The sequence below is a fragment of the Aotus nancymaae genome, unplaced genomic scaffold, assembly GCF_030222135.1.
Source record: "Aotus nancymaae isolate 86718 unplaced genomic scaffold, 86718_ANA_hifiasm-v0.15.2.pri h1tg000002l, whole genome shotgun sequence".
NCBI classification, from domain to species: domain Eukaryota; kingdom Metazoa; phylum Chordata; class Mammalia; order Primates; family Aotidae; genus Aotus; species Aotus nancymaae.
The window spans coordinates 48708480-48731536 of NW_026988413.1; the positions used below are offsets into that span (position 1 = coordinate 48708480).

The 23057-nt window shown below is 35.2% G+C and overlaps 1 long non-coding RNA gene across 2 annotated transcripts in view; it reads right to left on the reverse strand.

The window, feature by feature from the left end:
- The window catches only part of LOC105719559 (uncharacterized), a 661868-nt gene that overhangs the window by 158958 nt on the left and 479853 nt on the right, over positions 1-23057 (reverse strand). The window lies entirely within an intron of this gene.

The following is a 23057-nucleotide window of genomic DNA, read 5'->3' on the forward strand; positions in this document are numbered from 1 at the left end:
TTCAGGTTAAAATTCCACTGAAAAGATTTTTTTCTTAAGGTAATACCATTGTTATAGCTGAATTGATATTTGATACACATATACAACTAACTAACTTCCTTCCTTCTTTCCTTCCTCCTTCTCTCTTGCTCTCTATCTTTTCTTTCTTTTTCTTTCTCTGTCTCCCAAGCTGGAGTTCAATGGCACAACCTTGGCTCATTGCAACCTCTGCCTCCTGGGTTCAAGCGATTTTCCTGCTTCAGCCACCCAAGTAGCTGGGATTACAGGTATGCACCACCACACCAGGCTAATTTTTGTATTTTCAGTAGAGAAAAGGTTTCACCATGTTGGTCAGGCTGCTCTAGAACTCCTGGCCTCAAGTGATCCACCCACCTTGGCCTCCCAAAATTCTGGGATTACAGGGGTGAGCACCAGAGCCAGCCCATGTACATACATAATTTATTGGGAAACAAAGGAACATTTGATTATATCTCTGGCCAGAAAGAACAAGTTTCCTGTGTTGTGACTGATTTCTAACAAAGAAGTATCACAGGTAAGGCAATATGGGATTCATCTCATAGCTAATATTTTCCAATTTTGTTACATAAAAGGCTAACTATCAATCTTTTCTGGCCTCAGTTTACTCATCAATAAAATATAGAAAAATGAAAAATCACACAAGGAAATATAATTTCTAAATTGTAATAATATTCATAACATAACGTAATGCTTGGCACATAGGCAACTAATAATCTAGAGAGCAATTCTTTTTTCTTCTTCCTTTTCCTCCTTTTTCTCTTCATCTTTCAAATTATTATTAAAATCTAATATATCAAATTAGGAGTTTGGGTGGAGAAAGGAATTAAACTAATTCATGCCGTAACATCTCTGTATATTGGTGCCAGTTAGATTGGAAATAGTGGTTATAATTAAACTGAGTATTTCTACTTAATAAATAATACAAAGTGAACAACCAAATGTATTTGGAACCACTGATCTGAATATTGAAAATATCATCTTTCTTTCCCAGTTAGCTCCCCTCTTTCTGACTGCCCAATTTTTGGTAATGACATCAAAAATCTTTCTATCATTCAGAATTAAAACCCTAGGTTTATGGGTTTTCTTTTTTTGTTTTCTTTTTCTTTACTTTTGCACAATTGCAAAGCCTATAATTGATATGAATTATATTTACACCCTGTTTTCAGATTTCACAGGTTTTCTTCAATTTCTAGCATGATTTCTCTCTTACCTAGATTTATGACAGCTTTCTAAACATAGTGTTTTAATAACCATTAGCACCCTCACTTTATATCTTTGTAGGGAAGAAATTAGAACTGCACAGTAATTCAAATGATAGACTGATAACTGAAGATCAGAAATAAAGGATGCTAAGTAATTAATTAGAGCTTTCTGCATACTAGGGATTATTATTTTTTAATCCTTAACAAAATTTGTTAAAAAAATTTTTAGGACTTTATGTGCACCTGGCTACTTTTTAACAATGACTTTTGTGGCAATAGTGAATAAAATCTTATCAAATATAAATGCTGCCAAATAAGGTGGTTTTAGATTGCCAAAGAGACCTTGTACTAATACTCTATACATACACTTGTTTATATTTTGAATTTTTAAAATATTCACTCTGTCCTTTGGTTTTTGGCTTTCATTTATTCTGTTACTGTATCACATCTCATTCTAAGTACTTACCAATGACTTTATTTAATGGTGTGACAAAGATGGAAAATGGAAAAAAATTGTTAGAGTATGGCTGGATGAATTAATGATTGACACATAAAGGTAAACATGTAGAATAATTGTAATGAAGCATATTAGCACACACATTAGTTTTTACTACTTAAGAGACAATTTCAGGATCTCCGTGGCTTAAAAAAAACAGGAAATTAATTCTTGCACACAGGTTCAGTTGATCTAGTCTTGGTTGTGCTTGGTGGCACCGCTACAGGCTTTGGAGCATCTGGGCATATGTCCAAACTGTTGGTTGCAAAGAGATCTGCTCTATATTTCTCCCATTCTCCTTTTATTAGTGGCCACCTGGGACATGTTATTGTAGAGAATGGCATGAGTGCAACACAACAAGCCAAATTATGAAGGCACATTTAAAACCTTTGTTTGTTTCAAATATGTTCATATTCCACTAGCCAGAGCAAGTCACAGGGCCAAACCCATGAAGGCCCTGAGTATATACAAACCTCAAGAATGGGAGAGAGGAGAGTAAATACCTGTCAATCAGTAACATAATGCATCGCTACACTATAACAGAAATTGAAACTTTTAAGGTAGCTGCCAGTATGAGGTTGGATTTTATTGTACAGCCAAGTAGAACATTTTTAAAGATACTTTCTTTTTCTCTCAAACACCTCTCTTGCCTTGGTTTCTACTTTAAATGATAAGAAGGAATAATAATCAGATGCAGTCCCATTCCCGGGCACTGATTAAGCCTCATTTATTTTTGTATATTTTTGGCAGACACTTGATGTGATTGCTTCATTCTTCACACCTTACCAAATCCAGTCCACCACCATGTTGTCTGTGATGCTCTTATACATCCTGTCTACATGATGTGTAGACTGACCCAGCAAGAGCTAGCGCATGGCAGGATATTTCATCTCATGCATCCTATCCCTTGTAATTCACTGAACATGTCAATGGGTGGGACTTGTTATGATCTGAATGTTTGTGCCACCCTGAAGTTTATATATTAAAATACATGCAAGGTGATGGTATGAGAAAGTGGGGACTTTGAGAGGTAACTAGATCATGCTTGTTTCAAGTAAGCTCATGTTCCACTGGCCAGAGAAAGTCAAATGACCAAGTCCATGTGGTGCATGAGTATATACAAATCTCAAGAATGAGAGAAAGGGAAACTCTCATGAATGGGAATCATGTCATTATAAAAGAGGCAAGAGAGACCAGTCACACATTTTACCACAGGAGAACACAGCTACAAAATCTGTAAATCAGAAATCTCTCACCTGACCCTAAATCTGCTGGGATCATGGACTTCCCAACCTCTGGAACTGTGAAAAATAAATTTCTGTTATTTATAAGCTATCTGATTTATGGTACATTGGTATAGCAGCCTGTCACCTTAATACAAAACCAGAACAAAAATTATTCTTTCCTTGAATATTTTTAAGTACAAGGGAGGCATGAGCTGATTTCTGTTTTATATTTACAAAATTGATTATGGCACAGTGTGGAGAATCCTGGTGGCAACAGAATCATTAGAGGAGATGAGAATTTGAACCAAAGCAATAAAAACCATGGATGAAATGAAAGATTATAGTTTTTTAATGGTGAAACTAATAGTATTTAGAAAAAGCCTGAATTAATGAGACACAAAGGCTCTCAAGTTTTTATCTTGGATGGCTACGTGAAAGGTTGCTAGCTTTTTTGTATTCTGTAGTGATAAAGTATTTTGCAAAAATTCATTAATATTTGCTACTCAAAATGATAATATCTTAAGAATGAGAGAGACTATTAAAAGTCACCAACTGAGTATCTCGTTGATGCAGAAATTCCTTTTATAGCATTACAAAGTTATTTATCCTTTTTATGCTGTTTTTGCAGTGATAAAAATATAAATTTATTTTATGATATTGCTTTTTATTAACAGGTAATTTCAATTATTAGACACTTAAATATTGTAATGACATAAAATATTCAATTCTTGAAAATTACAATTTCTACCTCCTCTATCACTAGCCTAACTCTTTGGTACATACTCCTATGGTATTTTTCAAAATTTATTATTTTATTATTTTAATTTCCAACTTTTAAGTTTGGGGGCACATGTACTGGTTTGTTACATAGGTAAACGTTTGCCATGGTGGTTTGCTACACAGATCATCCCAATACTTAGGTATTAAGCCCAGCATCCGTTAGCTATTCTTCCTAATGTTCTCTTCCTCTGACCCCCACCCTCCAACAGTCCCAAGGGTGTGTTGTTCCCCCCGATATGTTCTCATAATTTAACTCCCACTTATAAGTGAGAACATGCAGTATTGGGTTTTCTGTTCCTGCATTAGTTTGTTAAAGATAATGGCCTCCAGCTCCATCCATGTCTCTTTAAAGAACATAATCTCACTTCTCCTTATGGCTGCATAGTATTTCATGATGTATATGTATCAATTTTCTTTATCTCATCTATACTTAAAGGGCATTTAGGTTGATTCCATGTCTTTGATATTGTGAATAATGCTGTAATGAACATATGTGTGCATGTGTCTTTATAATAGTAAAACTTATATTCCTTCGGGTATATACTCAGTAATGGGATTGCTGGATCAACTTTTTAGTAGCCATTCTGAATGGTGTGAGATGATATCTCATTATGGTTTTGATTTGCATTTCTGTAATAATCAGTGATGTTGATCTTTTCCTCAAATGTTTGTTGGTCGCATAAATGTCTTCTTTTGAGAAGTATCTGTTCTTGTTATTTGCCCACTTTTTAATGGGTTTGTATCGTTCTCTTTAAAATTTGTTTAAGTTCCTTATAGATGCTAGATATTATATCTTTGTCAGATGGACAGATTGCAAAAAATTTCTCCCATTCTGTAGATTGTCTGTTTACCCTGTTGATAGTTTCTTTTGCTGTGCAGAAGCTCTTTACTTTAAACAGATCTCATTTGTCAATTTCTGATTTTGTTGCAATTGCTTTTGGTGTCTTCATCTTGAAATCTTTGCCCGTGCCTGTATCCTGAATGGTACTGCCTTGATTTTCCTCTAGGGTTTTCCTCTATTTTTATAGTTTGGGAGTTTACCTTCAAGTCTTTAATCAGTCTTGAGTTGATTTTTGTGTGGTGTAAGGAATGGGTCCAGTTTCAATTTTCCGCATATGGCTAGCCAATTCTCCCAGCACAAGATATTAAATAGAGAATCTTTTCCCCAATGCTTATCTTTGTCAGTTTTGTCAAAGATCAGTTGGTCGTAGGTGTGTGGTCTTATTTCTGGGTTCTCTATTCTGTTCCATTGATCTATGTGTCTGTTCTCCTACTAGTATCATGCTGTTTTTGTTACTATAGCCCTGTATTATAGTTTGAAGCTGGGGAGTGTGATGCCTCCAGATTTGTTCTTTTTGCTTAGGATTGCCTTCGCTATACGGGCTCTTTTTTTGGTCTCACGTAAATTTTAAAATAGTTTTTCTTTTTTTTTCTAATTCTGTGAAGAATGTCAATGGTAATTTAATGAGGATAGCAATGAATCTACAATTGCTTTGGGCAGTATGGCCATTTTTAAGATATTGATTTTTCCTATACGTGAACATGGAATGTTTTTTCCATTTGTTTGGGTCATCTCTGATTTCTTTGAGCAGTGGTATATAGTTCTCCTTGAAGAGGTCCTGCACTTCTCTTGTTAGCTGAAATCCTAGGTATTTTATTTTAGTATGGCAATTGTGAATGGGAGTTAATTTATGATTTGGCTCTTGGCTTGCCTGTTGTTGATGTATAGTAATGCTAGTAATTTTTGCACATTAATTTGTATCTCAAAACTTTGCTGAAGTTGCTTATTGGCTTAAGAAGCTTTTGAGCTGAGCTGATGGTGTTTACTAAGTATAAGATCATGTCATTTGCAAACCAAGATAATTCGAGTTTTTCTCTTTCTCTTGGAATACTCTTTCTTTCTTTCTTTTGCTTGAATATCCTGGCCAGAACTTCCAATACTATCTTGAATAAGAGTGGTAGGAGAGGGTAATCTTGTCTTGTGCCAGTTTTCAGTCAGGATACTTCCAGCTTTTGCCCATTCTGTATAATATTGGCTGTGGGTTTGTTATATATGGCTTTTTAAATTTTGAATTATGTTTCTTCAATACTTAATTTATTGAGAGCTTTTAACATAAAGCGATGTTGAATTTCACTGAAGGCCTTTATGAATCTATTGAGATAATGATGTGGTTTTCATCTATAGTTCTGTTTATGTGATGATCTATTGATTTGCTTATGTAGAACCATCTATTAATTTGCTTATGTAGAACCAGCCTTGCATTCCAGGGACGAAGCCTACTCAATTGTGGTGGATAAGCTTTTTGATGCACTGCTAGATTCGATTTGTCAGTATTTTGTTGAGGATTTTTGCATCAATGCTCATCAAATATACTCACATGAAGTATTTTGTTGTTGTTGTTGTATCTCTAGCAGGTTTTGTTATTAGGATGATGTTGGTCTCATGCTAGCTGGGGAGGCATCTCTCCTTTTCAATTTTTTTGAAATAGTTCCAGTAGAAATGGTATAAGCTCTTCATTGTACCTCAAGTAGAATCCAGCTGTGAATTCTTCTGGTCCTGTGCTCTTTTTGGTTGGTAGGCTATTTATTACTGCCTCAATTTGAGAACTTACTGATCTCTTCAGGGATTTAATTTCTTCACTATTCAATCTTGGGAGAGTGTATGTATACAGAAATTTATCCATTTCTTCTATATTTTTTAGTTTATATGCATAGAGGTGTTTTTAGTATTCTCTGATGGTTGTTTGTATTTCTATGGGATCCATGATAATATCCCCCTTATTTCTGATTGTGTTTATTTAAATCTTCTCTCTTTTCTTCTTTATTATTCTAGTTAGTGATCTATTTTATTTTATTTTCCTAAAAAACAGCTCCTGGATTTGTTGATTTTTTTGAAGGGTTTTTTGTGTTTCCATCTCCTTTAGTTCAGCTCTGATCTTGGTTATTTCTTTTCTTCTGCTAGTTTTCTTATCTTTTGCTCTTGTTCTCTAGTTCTTTTAGTTGTGATGTTGAGTTGTTAACCTGAGATCTTTCTAGATTTTTGGTGTGGGCATTTAGTGCTATAAATTTCCCTCTTTACACTGCTTTAGCTGCATCCCAGTGATTCTGGTACATTGTATCTTTGCTGTCACACCTTCTCAATTTCTGTCTTAATTTTATTATTTACCCAAAAGTCATTCAGGAGCAAACTGTTCAATCACCTTGAAGTTGTATGGTTTTGAGTGACTTTCTTAATCTTGAGTTCTAATTTGATTGTGCTGTGATCTAAGAGATGGTATGTTATCATTTCAGTTCTTTTGCTTTTGCTGAGGAGTGTTTTACTTTCAATTATATGATCAGTTTTAGAGTAGTTTCTGTGTAGTAATAAGATGGATGTATATTCTGTTGTTTTGGGGTGGACAGTTCTGCAGGTATCTATAGGGTCCACTTGATCCAGAGCTGAGTTCACATCCTGAATATCTTTGTTCATTTTCTCTCTTGATAATTTGTCTAATATTGTCAGTGGGGTGTTAAAATCTCCCACTACTATTGTGTGAGAGTCTAAGCGTCTTTGTAGGTCTCTAAGAACTTGCTTTATGAATCCAGGTGATCCTGTATTGGGTGCATATTTATATTTAGGATAGTTAGCTCTTCTTGTTGAATTGAACCTCTTATCATTATGAAATGCCCTTCTTTGTTTTTTTGATCTAGTTGGTAAAGTCTGTTTTGTTAGAAACTAGGATTGCAACCCCTAATTTTTTCTGTTTTCCATTTACTTGGTAAATTCTCCCCATCTCTTTATTTTGAGCCTATGTGTCTTTACACATGAGATGGGTCTTGAAGACAGCACACTAATGGGTCTTGGTTCTTTATCCAGGTTGCTATTCTGTCTTTTAATAGGGGCATTTAGCTCATTTAAATTTAAGGTTAGTATTGTTATGTGTGGATTTGATCCTGTCATTATGTTACTTGCTTGTTTTGCAGACTTGTTTATGTTTGTGACTTCATAGAGTCACTGGTCTTTGTACTTCAGTATGTTTTTGTTGTGGCTGGTAACAACTTTTACTTTTCATATTTAGCGATTCATTCAGGAGCTCTCATACGGCAGGTTTGGTGGTACCAAATTCTGTCAGCATTTGCTTGTCTGAAAAGGATCTTATTTCTCCTTTTTTATGAAGTTTAGTTTAGCCAGATATGAAATTTTGGGTTGAAAATTCTTTTCTTTAAGGATGTTGAATATTGGGCCCTGATTTTTTCTGGCTTGTAGGGTTTCTGCTGAGACATCCACTGTTAGTCTGATGGGCTTCCATTTGTAGGTGACCTGGTCTTTCTCTCTGGTTGTTCTTAACATTTTTTTTCTTTCATTACAATCTTGGATAATTTGATGATTATGTGTCTTGGGGATGATCTTATCATAGACTATCTTACTGGCTGAGATTCTCTTCATTTCTTAAATCTGAATGTTGGCCTGTCTAGCTAGGTTGGGGAAATTCTCCAAGTTGTATCCTGAAATATGTTTCCCAAATTAGTTCCATTCTCCCCATCTCTTTGAAATACCCTAATCAGTCATAGATTCAGTCTCTTTACATAATCCCATATTTCTTGGAGGTTTTATTTATTCCTTTTCATTCTTTTTTCTCTACTCTTGTCTGCCTGTCTGTTATTTCAAATAGACAGTCTTCAAGCTCTGAGATTCTTTCCTCCATCTGGTTTATTCTGCTAGTAATGCTTGGGATTGCATTGTGAAGCTCTCGTAGTGTGTTTTTTCAGCTCTGTTAGTTCAGTTATATTTCTACTAATACTAGCTATTTTGGCTGTCAGCTCCTGTATTATTTAATCATGATTCTTTGCTTCTTTGTATTGGGTTACAACATGCTACTTTAGCTCAGTGAGATTTGCTCTTATCCACATTCTGAAGCCCACTCCTGTCATTTCAGTCACCTCAGCCTCAGCCTAGTTCTGAACCCCTGCTGGAGAGGTGTGGCAGTCATATGGAGTAAAGGGGGCACTCTGGTTTTTTGAGTTTTCGGTGTTTTGTGCTTTTTTTTCCTGCATGTTTGTGGGCTTATCTACGTTTGATCTTTGACGTTTCTGACCTTTGGGTAGGTTTTTTTTTGTCTGTGTTTATTGTTGCTATTGTTTGTCTCTGTGTTTTTAACAGTATGGTCACTCTTCCATAAGGCAGCTGTGGTGTGCTGGGGGTCTGCTCCAGACCCTAGTCATCTTGATTTTCTCAGACCTGGAGGTATCACCATGGCTTTGAAATAGGAAAGATGGCAGCCTGGCCCTCCCTTATGAATCTTCATCCCAGGGAGTACTGACCTGTTGTTGTCCCAAACACACCTGTAGGAGATGGCTAAAGATTTCGGTTGGGAGGTCTAATCCAGTCAGGAGAAATGGGATCAGGGACCCACTTAAAGGAGTCTGGCTGCATCTTGGTAGAGCGATCCTTTTAGTCCCTGATCAGTTTGGGCTCTCCAAGGCTCACAGGCTGGACTTGCTGAGATGCCAAAACAGCAAAGATGGCAGCCTGCCCCATTCCCCAGGCACTCCATCCAAGGGAGATATTAGAACTCTGTCGGCCATAGAAATGGGCAGGGGTGGCTGAAGGCCCTGACTGGGAGGACCTGCCAAGCGAGGAGGAATGGATCCAGGTTTGCTTTAAAGAAGCAGCCTGGTTATGCCTTGACAAAACAGCCTTGCTGTGCTGGGAAACTGCCTCTGCCCTGGCCAACTTGGACTCTCCAAAGCCTGCAAGCTGAAATGGCTGAGTCATCCAAAGTGTTGACTCACTCCTCCTCCCAGGAAACCCATCCCAGGGAGAGATCAGAGCTCTCTCCATAGGATATGGGCAGGCAGGGATGGCCAGAGGTCTCAGCTTGAACGGTCCCACCCAGTGAGGAGAAATGACTCAGACAGGCTCTATTCTGTTGCTGGTGGCTGGCTGGCAGGAATTTCAAGCCAATGGGTATTATCTTGTGAGGTGCTGTGGAATTGGGGCCTGCAGACCAAGACTGCTCTGCCCCCTGAATTCAGTCCCCTTGGTAGTGATATGTATGGACTTCCTGCCTTGCCTGAGTTGCAGTCACCTTTGCTGGAGATCCCAGGGCTGGGGTCTCTATGTGTGCCTGAGCAACTGCACTGCTGAGACTCCACACAGTTCCGTGTGTCAGACCCAAGGCCCTCATCTGAGGGTTGCAAAGATCCATGGGAGAAGCAGGTTTTTCTGGGATCACACATTTACTCCTCACTTCCCTTGGCTGCCGTGGGGGTTCCCTTGGCTCCACGTGGCTCCAGGGTGGGCTGTTGCCCCACCCTGCTTTTCTTCTTTCTCCATGGGTTGAGTTGTTGACCTGATCAGTCCGGAATGTGAGTACCTGGATATTTCAGCTGAGGGTGCTGTATTCATTCATCCCTTTTGTTCCTCTCTCTGTGGGTGCCATGGATAGCAGCTACTTCTAATCAGCCATCTTGCCCACCCACTATCCCCCATACTCTTGGTTTTTAATGGGACTTTTAAAACCAAACACATTACTTTAGAAACAGTCAATTCTCCCCCTAAATTAAACTGTTGGTCTTAGCTTTAAGTCAACTACAATTCTTATATAATTTTCACGTAAAATTGGTCTTTTCTCTAGAAACCAGCAACAGGATTTTTCTTAGTGTCAGTAAACATTCCTTTGTTTCCCCCAAGTTTTAAATGATCTAACTACTATTTGTTCTGAAATTAATTTAGTTAATATTCTATACAAGGAGCATCTTATTTTCTTTCATTTAAATGTTCAGTTTGTGTCCTCCTTTTTTTGGGCTCTGGTTAATCTAACTGGCATCTTTGATTCCCTGAAAACTTCTCAAAGCAGTTTTAACTTCATATTTTATTGTTTTGCTCATTTTGTTTATTAACTTTTTATCCTCTCTAGTAAATCAAGTATAAATTGCCATTTTTTTTTTTTTTTTTAGATAATGGATGGTTTGTATTTATGGCACTTATGGTAGTATTTTAACAAATGCTGCAGATCTCTCAGGCTGTTCATATGAGTACATATTTCTGAGATTTTTAGAATAACTCTTATTTGTCTCCTCTTCCCCTCTAAATGACTATGGTTTTTTTTTTTGTTGTTGTTGTTGTTCTTTGGATGCTTCTAAAAAAGCTGTCTTGTGTTAATTTACTCATCATTGGGTTTACTCATTGCATATTACATGATAACCACCATGAAAGATATTAGCATAAAAAGTAAGACAGACACTTTACACCATAGCAGTTCAAATCTTGATAGGACACAGGATCTTAAACACATAATAGCAACACAGTGTGCTAAATATTGTGATAGAGACATATACAGAGATAAAACAAAGGGGTTAACAAAGCTTTTGCAGCAGAGGAGGTACTTGACTGTGAAATTTAGGAAATTTGTCAGGCCTAGGAAGAAAAAACTTTTCCAGGTAATTTGACTGAGTTGCATTTACTAAGCATTGGCCTTTTTTTTTTTTTTCATGTAGCGAACTACAAACTTTTAAAACAATACTCTAAAGATCTAACTTTCTTCCTATTTTTTATACTGTCTCTGGTTCATTTCTGTGGTCACCTCTCTTCTTATAGTTAAACAAATAATCAGAAACTTTATGAATTTTGTTGTATTCATTCACTCTATTTCATATAACCTAACTCAGAATATCATAAAATGCCTGTTATAACCCATCATAGTTAAGAAAAGGTGTTTGACTTGGTTTGAAGAAAAACTCAATTATAGTTTGGTCATAGTTTTGGATGGAAAATATGATGGAAAAAGAGAACATTTAAAAAATTCTGTCTTTCTGAAATAAATATTTCTAGAAATCTTAAATATCCTTTTGAAAGTCTAAGCTGAGATGCACATTTTTAAATTTTTATTATAGTCATTTCATTATAGCTGCATTGTCTGTGAAGCTGAGTCTACTTAACTGACTTGTACACACACCATAATGAATGAAAGAGATGCCAGCACTAGAACTACAGAGCCTGCCTGTGAATGTTCATGGCAAAACAAAAGCAGCAAGAAAGCAACATCAGCAGAACATTAAAAAGTAGCAATAATTGCCAATCATTCTATAACCTTATAAAAAAAAAATTACTCATTGAAAACAAAGTGAAAATTTATCCTTAATGTTGGCATAAAAGAACAGTGCTCAAATTTAGTTCCCCATTGGAATGAATGCTTTCTCAACAGGGTAACAAATGAAAATTGGATTAGGAACACATTTTCAGTGAAAAAGACACACTGCCAGATGGCTTCTTGGCAAAAGAAAAGGAAGAGTTGATTAAACTGTCATGTGATGACTTCAAATTCAGCAAAGTACAGGTTAGCAACTTTTTGTTGAGAAGGATAAAGGAGGATATTCAGGTACTAGGCATGATTGTAACATTATTAAGGTTTAAGATCACTTTGCAGTTTTACTAGCTTCCTGCCATTGTTTTCAATAAGGAAAATATGAAATTAATGTCACCCAAGAACAAAATATTTTGCTGAATATAATTTGAATTTTCTCAGAACTAATTCTTCGAAATCATGGTGCAAACACACTCCTCATGAAGTACATTTTACTTTTCAAGACAAATGTATTGTACATGTTCATTTATAGACACTACTATTTCAGGATAAATTAGAATTTTGCACCCTTATTGTCTCAGATAGCAATGGGAGGTATTACAAAACTTGTACCAAAATGCAAACATATTCCCTAAAGGATTTGCTTCCCTTGTCTGTCTTTCATCTCTCTTCTATCTTCTGGTAGGAGATCACTAGTTTGCTTTTAAATCTGTACTGGCTTCATTTGTTGGAGTTTTCAGTTACACAGTTTCCAACTGTCCTGCCTTGGGAGATCCAATGACAATACTCCACATCTTTGGATGCAATGCTTTATCTAAGAGTGGGCATATAACTCAAGTGCAGCAGTCAGCCTCAAGTTTGGAACTAGCATGGCTGCTAGGAGAGGGTCTCTCTGCTACTGAAGCTTCTGGATGCCAAAGAACTTGCTAGCTAATTACTGTCATGTAGTAAAAGCCTGTCTAAGAGTAAAGGAAAATCGGGAAGCAGAGATGAAAGTGAGTTGGAAAAAAAGATGGCAATGTTTTCATGGGAGGCTCCTCCTTTGCTTAAAAGCATCTCTAACCTTATAACTTATAATTATATAATCTGTTAATATTTTATCTTTATTAGGGTTTCTATCATTAATTGAAAAAAGTGCCTTGAGTACATGACTAATATACTAAGAATCTGTGTTTTGGAGGTGAAACATCTATATATTTATTTAAAAGAAATGATATTTATGTTGATCTAACTAAATCACATTCCTGAACAATTTCTCTACAAGAGTAACATCCAGAATAGCAAATATGTGGTGTGTAGACTCTAGGATATTTGAAGTAAGAGACTATATCATACACACATTTCCAGTTCCCCATAGTGTAGGACTTATAAGGCTTTCTGAATGTAACTGTAACTGAATACTGGTTTCCTTGCCTATAAAATATTATATGCAAACTCATAAGGAACACTGTTTGTACCTATTGTATTTATGAGTAAACTGCTTCTTGTCATCACTGCAGTATATTTTTATCTTAAATTTCTCTTTTTTGAGTTTTTTTGCTCTTGTATAATTCCACAGTAGTTGGCATCAAAAAAACAGTAATTAGAAATTCAGTTAGAAAATAGTCACAAGACTTAAATTCTTCTATTCACACCCTTACATGGATCATTCTATAAAAATATTAATAAGCCATTTCACTCTAATTGTGGTGATTCATGAGTACTATCATTATAATACTATGCTTTCATTTAGCACCTTCTGCTCTGCTAAAAGCATTTTTATGCCTATTATTGTATTATTCCATTTGCTTCCTGTTCCTTCTTTTCAAGGAACCTACTGTTTTGTGAATAAAATAATTGGTAGGGTACAATTCAGCCAAAAAGTTATCAAGAAATGCACCAAACAAAAAATACTCTCACTATTGCTGCTATTGTTTTGGTATTCCTCATAAGTATAAACAATACGTATTTCAATGGAGCTTTTATAATGGACATGATGAGAGAATTTGCATTACACATACAACACTGAAATTTTTAATAAAGAAAGACTATGTAAATGTCTTTTCTCAATTTTCAATTCTCATTCTGAAGCCACAGTCTGTTCTCTTTCTTTCCTTTAGAGGTCTTACATTTTCTAATTCTTTACTGATGCTTTCTGTCCCTTCTCTCTCTTATTTATACACAGCAATTTAGCTTTATACCCACCCTTACCCACCATACCTACATCTTTCACTGCACTTGTGAAAATTATCAGATCAACATGCCTTAAAACATACTTGTTAGGCCAGGCACAGTAGCTAATGCCTGTAATCCCAGCACTTTGAAAGGCTGAAACAGGATGATCACTTGAACCCAGGAGTTCAAGACAAGCCTGGGAAACATAGCAAGACCTAATCTCTACAAAAATACTAAATAAGTAACTAAATAGGCATGGTGGTATGTGCTGGTAGTCCCGGATACTCAGGAAGCTGTGGTGGATCACTTGAGCCCAGGAGGTTGAGGCAACACTAAGCTGTGATTGCACCACTATACTCTAGCTTGGGTGACAACGTGAGACCCTGTCTTGAAAAACAAAGCAAAACAAAACAAAAAACATACTTGTCAAAGTATACATGCATTAAAATCACCTGGGAATATTTCCCAAATGCAGCCTTTTATTTAGTGGGTTTGAAGAGAAAATTTGTCTGGAACTTTGGATTTTCAAGAAGCCAGGTGACATCAATGTTTTAGGTGTGAGGACTAACCTTGAGGAACAAGAATTAGAAAATTGTGGATGAACATTAATTGCCAAGGCTCCTTCTTTCCCTATTTAATACTAGTTTGTGCCAACCTATTTTTAAAAGACACAATTTTCTCAGTTATAAAATGGGAATAAGGATGCTTACCTTTACATGGTAATTGTGAAATTTTAAGAAAATGTTGAATTTAACATGTTTTGAAACTCAAGGAATTACATAAATGTAGGTCATTATGCTATTTACATTGTATATGTTTCTATGCAGTCATTTAATTAATGCTTATAGAGAATTCCTTAGTGTGAGGTCTTCTGTTAGGTGACAAAGGTACATCAATAACAAATGAGACACGGTCTCTCTTTTTATGCAATTTATAATCTTGTAAGTGAGCAAGATGTTAGAATATTACAATATTTATTATTTAATGACAAATTTTGATATCTTCTGATTTAAAAAAAAGTGTAAGACAGCACTTGACAGTGGTCTCCAACCTGTACTAAAAATGAAATTTGACATGAATGTAGACAGATGAGTAATAATTTGCCAAGAGAAGAATAAAGGTTATTCGGGCAGAAGGAACTAAAGGTGCAAACATTCTTCAATAGAAATCACGCGGCTTGTATACACAGCCATTTATTATGTTCATCCTTTCAGGATTTGTATTTCTTTCACATTTATTATGATAATATTTATTGTAATTAATTTCTTTTTTTAATGGAACAGTAACTAGGAAGTCCTTCTGTCATCAAAATAGTGAACTGGTTCCCAAAGCCTAATACAGCTGATCCATTTATTGACTTTGCACATTGACACAACCTACAACCTAAATTCCCAGTTCTCTTTTCATGAAAGATTCATTTTGCTATAATAATAAACCAGTGGATCAAAAGAGTCAATGAAAAATTTTTTTGCTTCTTTCGGTTATTATTCTGAGTCTTTAAGTACAAAGTTTTAGGAACCTTATTTTAGGAACAATGACAGAGAATATGAGAAAGAGCTGGAAGAAAAAAATGTATTGAGGGCAATTCATATGAAAGATAAGGAGGAGAGAGAGTAGGAGTGGATAGGGAAGCTTCAGACCAAGATAGCTGTTTAAGGCCTGTGAAAGCTGAGATGAAAGAAAAGATCTTTTCGTAGGAAGTGCAGCTTTGAGAAAGCTCTTGTCCGTCCAGTGGGAAGAAATAATACTAATTTGCTCCTGTCCTGGGCAGAAATGGTGAGTCTGTGTAACACTGCCTTGCTTAGTTATTGCCTGGGGTTCTGAAGAGGTGTGCTGTTGCAGAGACAGATCCAGACACCATCTTCAGCTAGAGGTTGTCAGATGAGTGACCACGTTGTGGCAGGTTCACTCTTAACAACAGATAATAGCAAGGTCCAGTGTCTACCATAATCTCTTTCACCGTTTTTTCTCTGTTCACTCTTTCTCATCAATTTTATGACTTTTGGTACATTTTGGATAGTGCCAAGTTTTGTCTTTGTATTTATTACAGATTTTATTTCCCTAGAGTATCATTTGACTTCATACTTTCTATATGATTCTTTGCTCAAGCATTTTGTTTCTATTTAGAACTTCTGAGCTTTTAATTTCCTTTGAAAAAATATCACTGACCTCAAAATTATATAATTATCTGTAGTATTTTTATGTATAAATTACTGAGATTTAAATCTTAGATTTAGTAAAATGTATTATTTTATGGTGTAGTTTATTTTGGTGGATTTCTCATCTCCTTTTTTTCTCCCACATGGATAGCCAGTTATATTACCACCATTTGTTAAATAAACTAGCCTTTCCTTATTCAATTTGAGCAATGCATGTCACCTCTTAATTTCCATATTTTAGCAGATCTTTTTTTTTAAGGATGGAGTCTTGCTCTGTTGCCAAGCTTGAGTGCAGTGGCATGACCTCGGCTAATGCGACCTCTGCCACCCAGGTTCAAGCAATTCCCCAGCCTCAGCCTCCCAAGTTGCTGGGATTACAGGCACGCGCCACCATGCCCAGCTAATTTTTTGTATGTTAGTAGAGATAGGGTTTCACCATGTTGGCCAGGATGGTCTTGATCTCCTGACCTCATCATCCACCTGCTTCTGCCTCCCAATATGCTGGGATTACAGGTGTGAGCCACTGCACCCAGCCCAGATCCTTTCACATACTTTTATTTATAGATCTATAAATTATGTCTACTACAGGTTCACACAGTTTAGATTATAGCAATCTTATAGTACAATATAAGTAATTTATTATAGTAAGTTTCCACTCAACACTATTTTTTCAAAAATGTGTATGACTTAGAAAAATGAAGAGGCTAGCAAATTCCTTCCCTCACCAAAAAAAGAGGAAAAGCTATAAAATTGGGCAAAATGGGCAATAATAACTCTGGAAATCACTAAAAGCAAAGAGCAAATTAAAAAGTTGTTATTAATGAAAAGTTGCCCAGACATTAAAGAAGACCATGTGAAACACTGACCTTTGTTCCTGGGCCTGCTGTCCTACCCAACCCCCAGCCTGACTAGGACATGCTGGTTACCTAAAAGAGGAGCTTCACTGCATGGAGAGTGCTATCACTGACTTGCAGCAAAGGACAAGACACAAGCCTAGTTGTGTTGTCAGTAAAAGTAACAAACTTAGTGGCTCATGCCTGTAATCCCAGAACTTTAGGATGTCAAGGCTAGAGAATTGCTTGTGCCCCGAAGTTTGAGACCAGCATGGGCAAGATGATGAAGCCCTGTCTCTAAAAAAAGAAGAAAAAAGAAATTAAAAAAAAAAATTACCTGACTGTGGTGGTGGTGTGTACCTCTAGTTCTAGCTACTCAGGAGGCTAAGGTGGGAGGATTGCTTGAGCCCATGAGTTAGTGGCTGCAGTGAACCATGATCACACCACTGCACTCCAGCCTGGGTAACAGAGAGCAAGACTCAGATTCAAAACTATATATATATATACACACACACATTATTGAGTAATAATTATGAGTAATTATATATATATATATATATATATATATATATATATATATATGGAGAGAGAGAGAGATAAATGGTAAAAACAGCAATTACTTTTGCACCAACCTTATATAAGGTTATTTTACTTTCCATGGCAAAACCACAATTATTTCATAATTATATGAAGTAAATAAAGAAAGTCTTTAATTCTGCCAGTCTTGAATTGCAGTTCCATTTGGGGACAGCAATGAATATGCTATATATTTTACAAGGAAATCCTAGAAATGAAAGAGAATTTGAAGAGTGAGGTAACTCTTCATTCATCTCTGAGTGACTAGCAGGCTACATAACACGTGATGATCATGAGATCCAAGAGGACACAGTGGACCATGGACTTGCAAACTTTCCAAACTTTAAATATACTCCCTAATTAAACAGAGATTTACTTGCAGAAGATGGAAGTCTCATGGGCTCACAGTGCTTGAGCAAAACCTCTAACCAATCTTTGACTGATCAATGAAATGTGTAGATACAGTAGCAACCCCTTAGAAAACCAGACTACAAAACAAAAATCAGGATTGAAAAAAAAAAAAAAAGTCTGAGCTGAGACACTGGCTACCACAGAATCCAGAGTAGATATAATATATTTTCTAACATGTCCAGTTTTCAACATGACTATGCAACATGGAAATAAATGGGAAGTGTGTTTGTTCCAATCAAGAAATAAAGCAGTCAACAGAAACTGTTCTTGAGTGAGTGCAGATACTGGATGTAACAAAGACTTCAAAGTAGCAATTATAAATATGTTTGAGAAATGTAAAGAAGCCATGTTTAAAGAATTAAAATGTGTGGTGAATGAATCAACAAATAGGGAATCTAAATAATGAAATAGAAACTATTCTATGGATGTTGTAAAGTGAAAAGTGCTACAATCAAACTAAAAATAGGTTGGTTCAACAGCTTATGGTTAAAAATAGAAGAAAGAAGCAGCAAACTTGAAGACAGATCAATTTAACTTTTCCAATCTGAAGATAGAGAAAAAAATATTTTTTATAAAGGAATAGAGATGCAAAATTGTAGCAGGTATCATCAAGCATATTAATATGCATGTAGTAGGAGTTTCAGGGAAAGAGTACAGAAAATCTATTTGAAAAAATAATGACCTAAGTAAAATTCTTCAAATTTGGTAATAAACATTAACCTACAGAGAGCCAAGAAGCTCAAAAAACTTCAGATGGGATGAGAGATCTACATCTAGACACATCACAGTGAAACTACTAAAAGATAAAAATAAAAAATCATTAAAGCAACAAGAGAAAAATGATTAATCGTGTACAAAACCCCAACAATATGATTAACGGTTAACTTCTCATCAGAACAATGGAATCCAGAAGGCAGTAAGAAGCCTTTTTCATAGTGCTGAAAGCAAAAACAAAACAAAAAAATCCTTTCAACTCAGAATATACATCTAATAAAACCTCCCATCAAAAATGAAAACAATAAACATATTCAGAGATAAAGATTAAGTGAATTTATTGCCAGCAGACAGGCCTTAAAATATATTAAAGGAAGTCTTTCAGGCTTAAAGGACATGACACCTGATGCTAGCTCAAATCTACAGAAAAAAATAGAGTGCTGAAAATGGCAAACATATGAATAAATCTAAGAAGCTGCAAACACAGACTTTTCTCTCCATCTCAACAAAGAAAATATTATAAAAGCCAATAATATAACACCGAATTGTTGGGTTTAATGCATGCACAAATGAAATAAATATGGAAATAGTGCAAAAGCAAAATAATAATAATAATAAATGAAACTGTACTAAAGAAAAGTTGCTGTATGGTTCCAGAATTTACCTGATATTAATCTGAAGTTTATTGTGATAAATTAAGATCCATATTGCAATCCCTAGAGTGACTACTAAGAAAATATCTTTGTAAAAATTACTAACAACAGAATAATAAAAATTGTAAAATAAAACATTGTTTAACAATCACAAAACCAGGTAGCAAAATGGCAGAGGTTTTCCAACCTTATACATTTAATATTGAATTAAATCCAGATAGATTAAAATTCTAGTGAAAAGGTAAAGATTGATGAATTTGTTAGAATTCCCCACTCTCATTATCTGATTAATTCCCTAACCCTACAACATCCTTCACATGATATTTCATCACCCTAACCTGCCTTCAGCAGGAGTCCTGTAGAGTCTGTTTCATCTGTCTCTTTCCTTAATCCGGATGTTTCCTTTTTTAAGTTTCTACCCACTGAACTCCATCCTGCTCCTTGGCTATAAATTTCCACTTGTCTACAGTGTAGTTTGAATAAAGCCCAGTTCTATACTGAAATCTCCTTTCTCCTACTGCAATAGTTCCTGGTTAAAATTTGGTTTTATGCTTTTAACTTCTGTTATACTCTGGTTTTCTCTCACAGTCCTCCCTCTGTGCAAAAAATGAGATCCAGACTACGAAAACTAGGAATCAAAGTCACAACATCACTATACTAATGAATCCACAGGAAATAAAAGGATTAGAAGGAAATAATAAAAATTTCAAGGAATTTGTCAATTCTGGTTGTGTTAATTAGACAAACTAAAATGGAAAAATTTGTGAAAGATATAAATTATCATAAATGACTTAAGAAAAATAGATAATCTGAATAGACCAATAAAAACTAACAAAATAAATTAGGAATCAAATATTTCCCCATAAAGAAAAGCTCAACCCTAAATAGTTCACTAGAAAATTTAATCAATTATCCAAAGATATAATACCAGTCTGACAGAAATACTTTTTTAAATGTTAGAAAAGAGCACTTTCTAACTTACTCGATGAGGCCATTATCTAATGCCAAAGTCTGCCAAAGATGTCATGAGCATAGAAAACTACAGACCATTATCATTTGAGATTATATTTGTAAACATCCTTAAGAAAATATTAGGTAACCTCATGTATGTCTTCTTTTGTTAAAGTGTCTGTTTATATCCTTTGCCTACTTTTGAATGGGCTTGTTTGTTTTTTCCTTGTAAATCTGTTTTAGTTCTTTGTAAATTCTGGATATCAACCTTTTGTTGATTCTGGATATCAACCCTTTGTCAGATGGGTAGATTGCAAAAAATTTTTCCCATTCTATTGGTTACTGATTCACTCTAATGATTGTTTCTTTTGCTGTGCAGAAGCTGTGGAGTTAGATTAGGTCCCATTTGTCTATTTTGGCTTTTGTTGCCTATGCTTTTGGTGTTTTGGTCATGAAGTCCTTGCCTACGCCAATGTCCTGAATGGTTTTGCCTAGATTTTCTTCTAGGGTTTTTATGGTTTTATGTCTTACGTTTAAGTCTTTAATCCATCTGGAGTTAATTTTAGTGTAAGGTGTCAGGAAGGGATTCAGTTTCTGCTTTCCGCACATGGCTAGCCAGTTTTCCCAAAACCATTTATTAAACAGGGAATCCTTTCCCCATTGCTTGTTTTTGTCAGGTTTGTCAAAGAACAGATGGTTGTAGATGTGTGGTATTGCCTCCGAGGCCTCTGTTCTGTTCCATTGGTCTATATCTCTGTTAAGTCCAGAAACATATAAAAATAATAATAAACCATGTCCAAATGGATTTATATCAGTAATTCAGGACTGATTTGACATTAAAAAAAATAATAATAATGTAATATGCCATATTAAATGACTAGAAACAAAAGGGACACCATCACCTCAATAACACAAAAGTATCATTTGACTAAATCCAAAACCTATTATTGACAAAGATAATCCTCCACATACCGGAAATTAAAAGAAACTTCTTTAACCCAATAAACGTCATTTCTGAAAAGCCTACAGGTAACAGCATATTAACTGATAAAAGACAAAATGTTTTCCTCCTAAGATTGGGGCATAGCAAGCAAGGATATCTCATTATTAGTTTCATTCAACATTGACCTGTAAATTCAGTAAAGTGCAAAAAAGCAAAAGGAAAAAAAGGAGGGAGAAAGGAAGGGAGACAAAGAGGAGGGAAGAAAGAAAAACAGTAATAATAATAAAAAGAAACAAATCATTCAGATTAGAAAGGAAGAAGTAAAACTATTTTCTCACATTCACTATGATCCTCCATTTTGTAAATCAGAAGGAAACAATAAAAGTTATCATAACTAATTATACTTAGCAGTGTTGCATGAAGAAAGATCAATATACAAAAAAAAGTTTTATATTGTTTTTGTTTGCTTGGGTGTTTTGAAACAGAGTCTCGATCTGTCGCCCAGGCTGGAGTGCAAAGGTGCGATCTTGGCTCATTGCAACCTCTCCCTTCCAGGTTCAATCAATTCCTGCCTCAGCCTTCTGAGTAACTGGGATTACAGGCATGCATTATCACGCCTGGCATTTTTTTTTTTTTTTTTTTTTTGTATTTTTAGTAAAGATGAGGTTTTGCCATGTAGGCCAGGCGGGTCTTGAACTCCTTGCCTCAAGTGATCCACACGCCTTGGCCTCCCAAAGTGCTGGGATTACAAGTGCAAGCCACAGCACTTGCTCCCTGAAAAAAGTTTTATATCATATTAGCAGGAAAAATATTAAAAATAAAATTTAGAAAACAATTATATTTAAAGTCAGATAACATATACTGCCTTATTCCAAAATTTGCTACAGAACTAAATTTAAAAAGATAAGATGATAATAACATAAAGATAAATGCACAGATTACAGAATTAGAATAGAAAGTTTAGAAATAAGTCCTTATTCTCTGGTCAATTATTGACAAAGATATTTCAATAAGGAAAGGGATAGTTTTTTCAAAATGCTGTGCTGCGACAAGTTATATTCTTATACAAAAATATCAGCTTTGATCTTGACCTCAAACAATTAACAAAAATAACTCAAATGTATTTAGAACTCAACTATCAGGACTAAATCCATAAAACTTGTAGAAAAAAAATACTGCAAATTCTTTATGACTCTGGATAAGTTGAGGTTCTTATATATGACACCAAATGCATGTTCAATGAAAGGAAACAAATAATAAATTTATCAAAATGAAAAGTTTTTGGTTTTCAAAAGACATTGCAAAATATAAAAGCATGTTACAGATTGAGGACAACTATGAGCAAATTACAAATCAGATAAAAGACTTGCATAGAAAATGTATAAATATGACCTAAAACTTTAAAAAAAAGAGAACAAAAGATAGAAAACAATTTTTAAAAGGAAGAAAAAGTGAATAGACATTTCACCAAAGACTATATATGATAAGCACATAAAAAGATGCCCACCATCATTCATCAATAGGAAATGCAAATTAAAACCAACCATGATAAAAGACCACTACACACCCATTGGAATGGCTATCGAAAAAAGTGAAAAATGAAAAATTCCAAGTGTTGGTGAGGATGTCAAAAAAAACAAAACAAAACAGAATTATCATACATTGCTGGTGGAAATATAAAAGTATGTGGACACCTTGAAAAGAAATTGGCAGTTTCTTAAAACATTATTCAGGTAACCTCTACCCTAGAGAAAAGAAAACATATGTCTTCATAGAGACTTGCACACAAATGTTCATGACAGCATTATTCATAGTAACCCAAACTGTAATCAAATTATCCATAAACAGGTGAAGAAAATGTGATATACACTCATA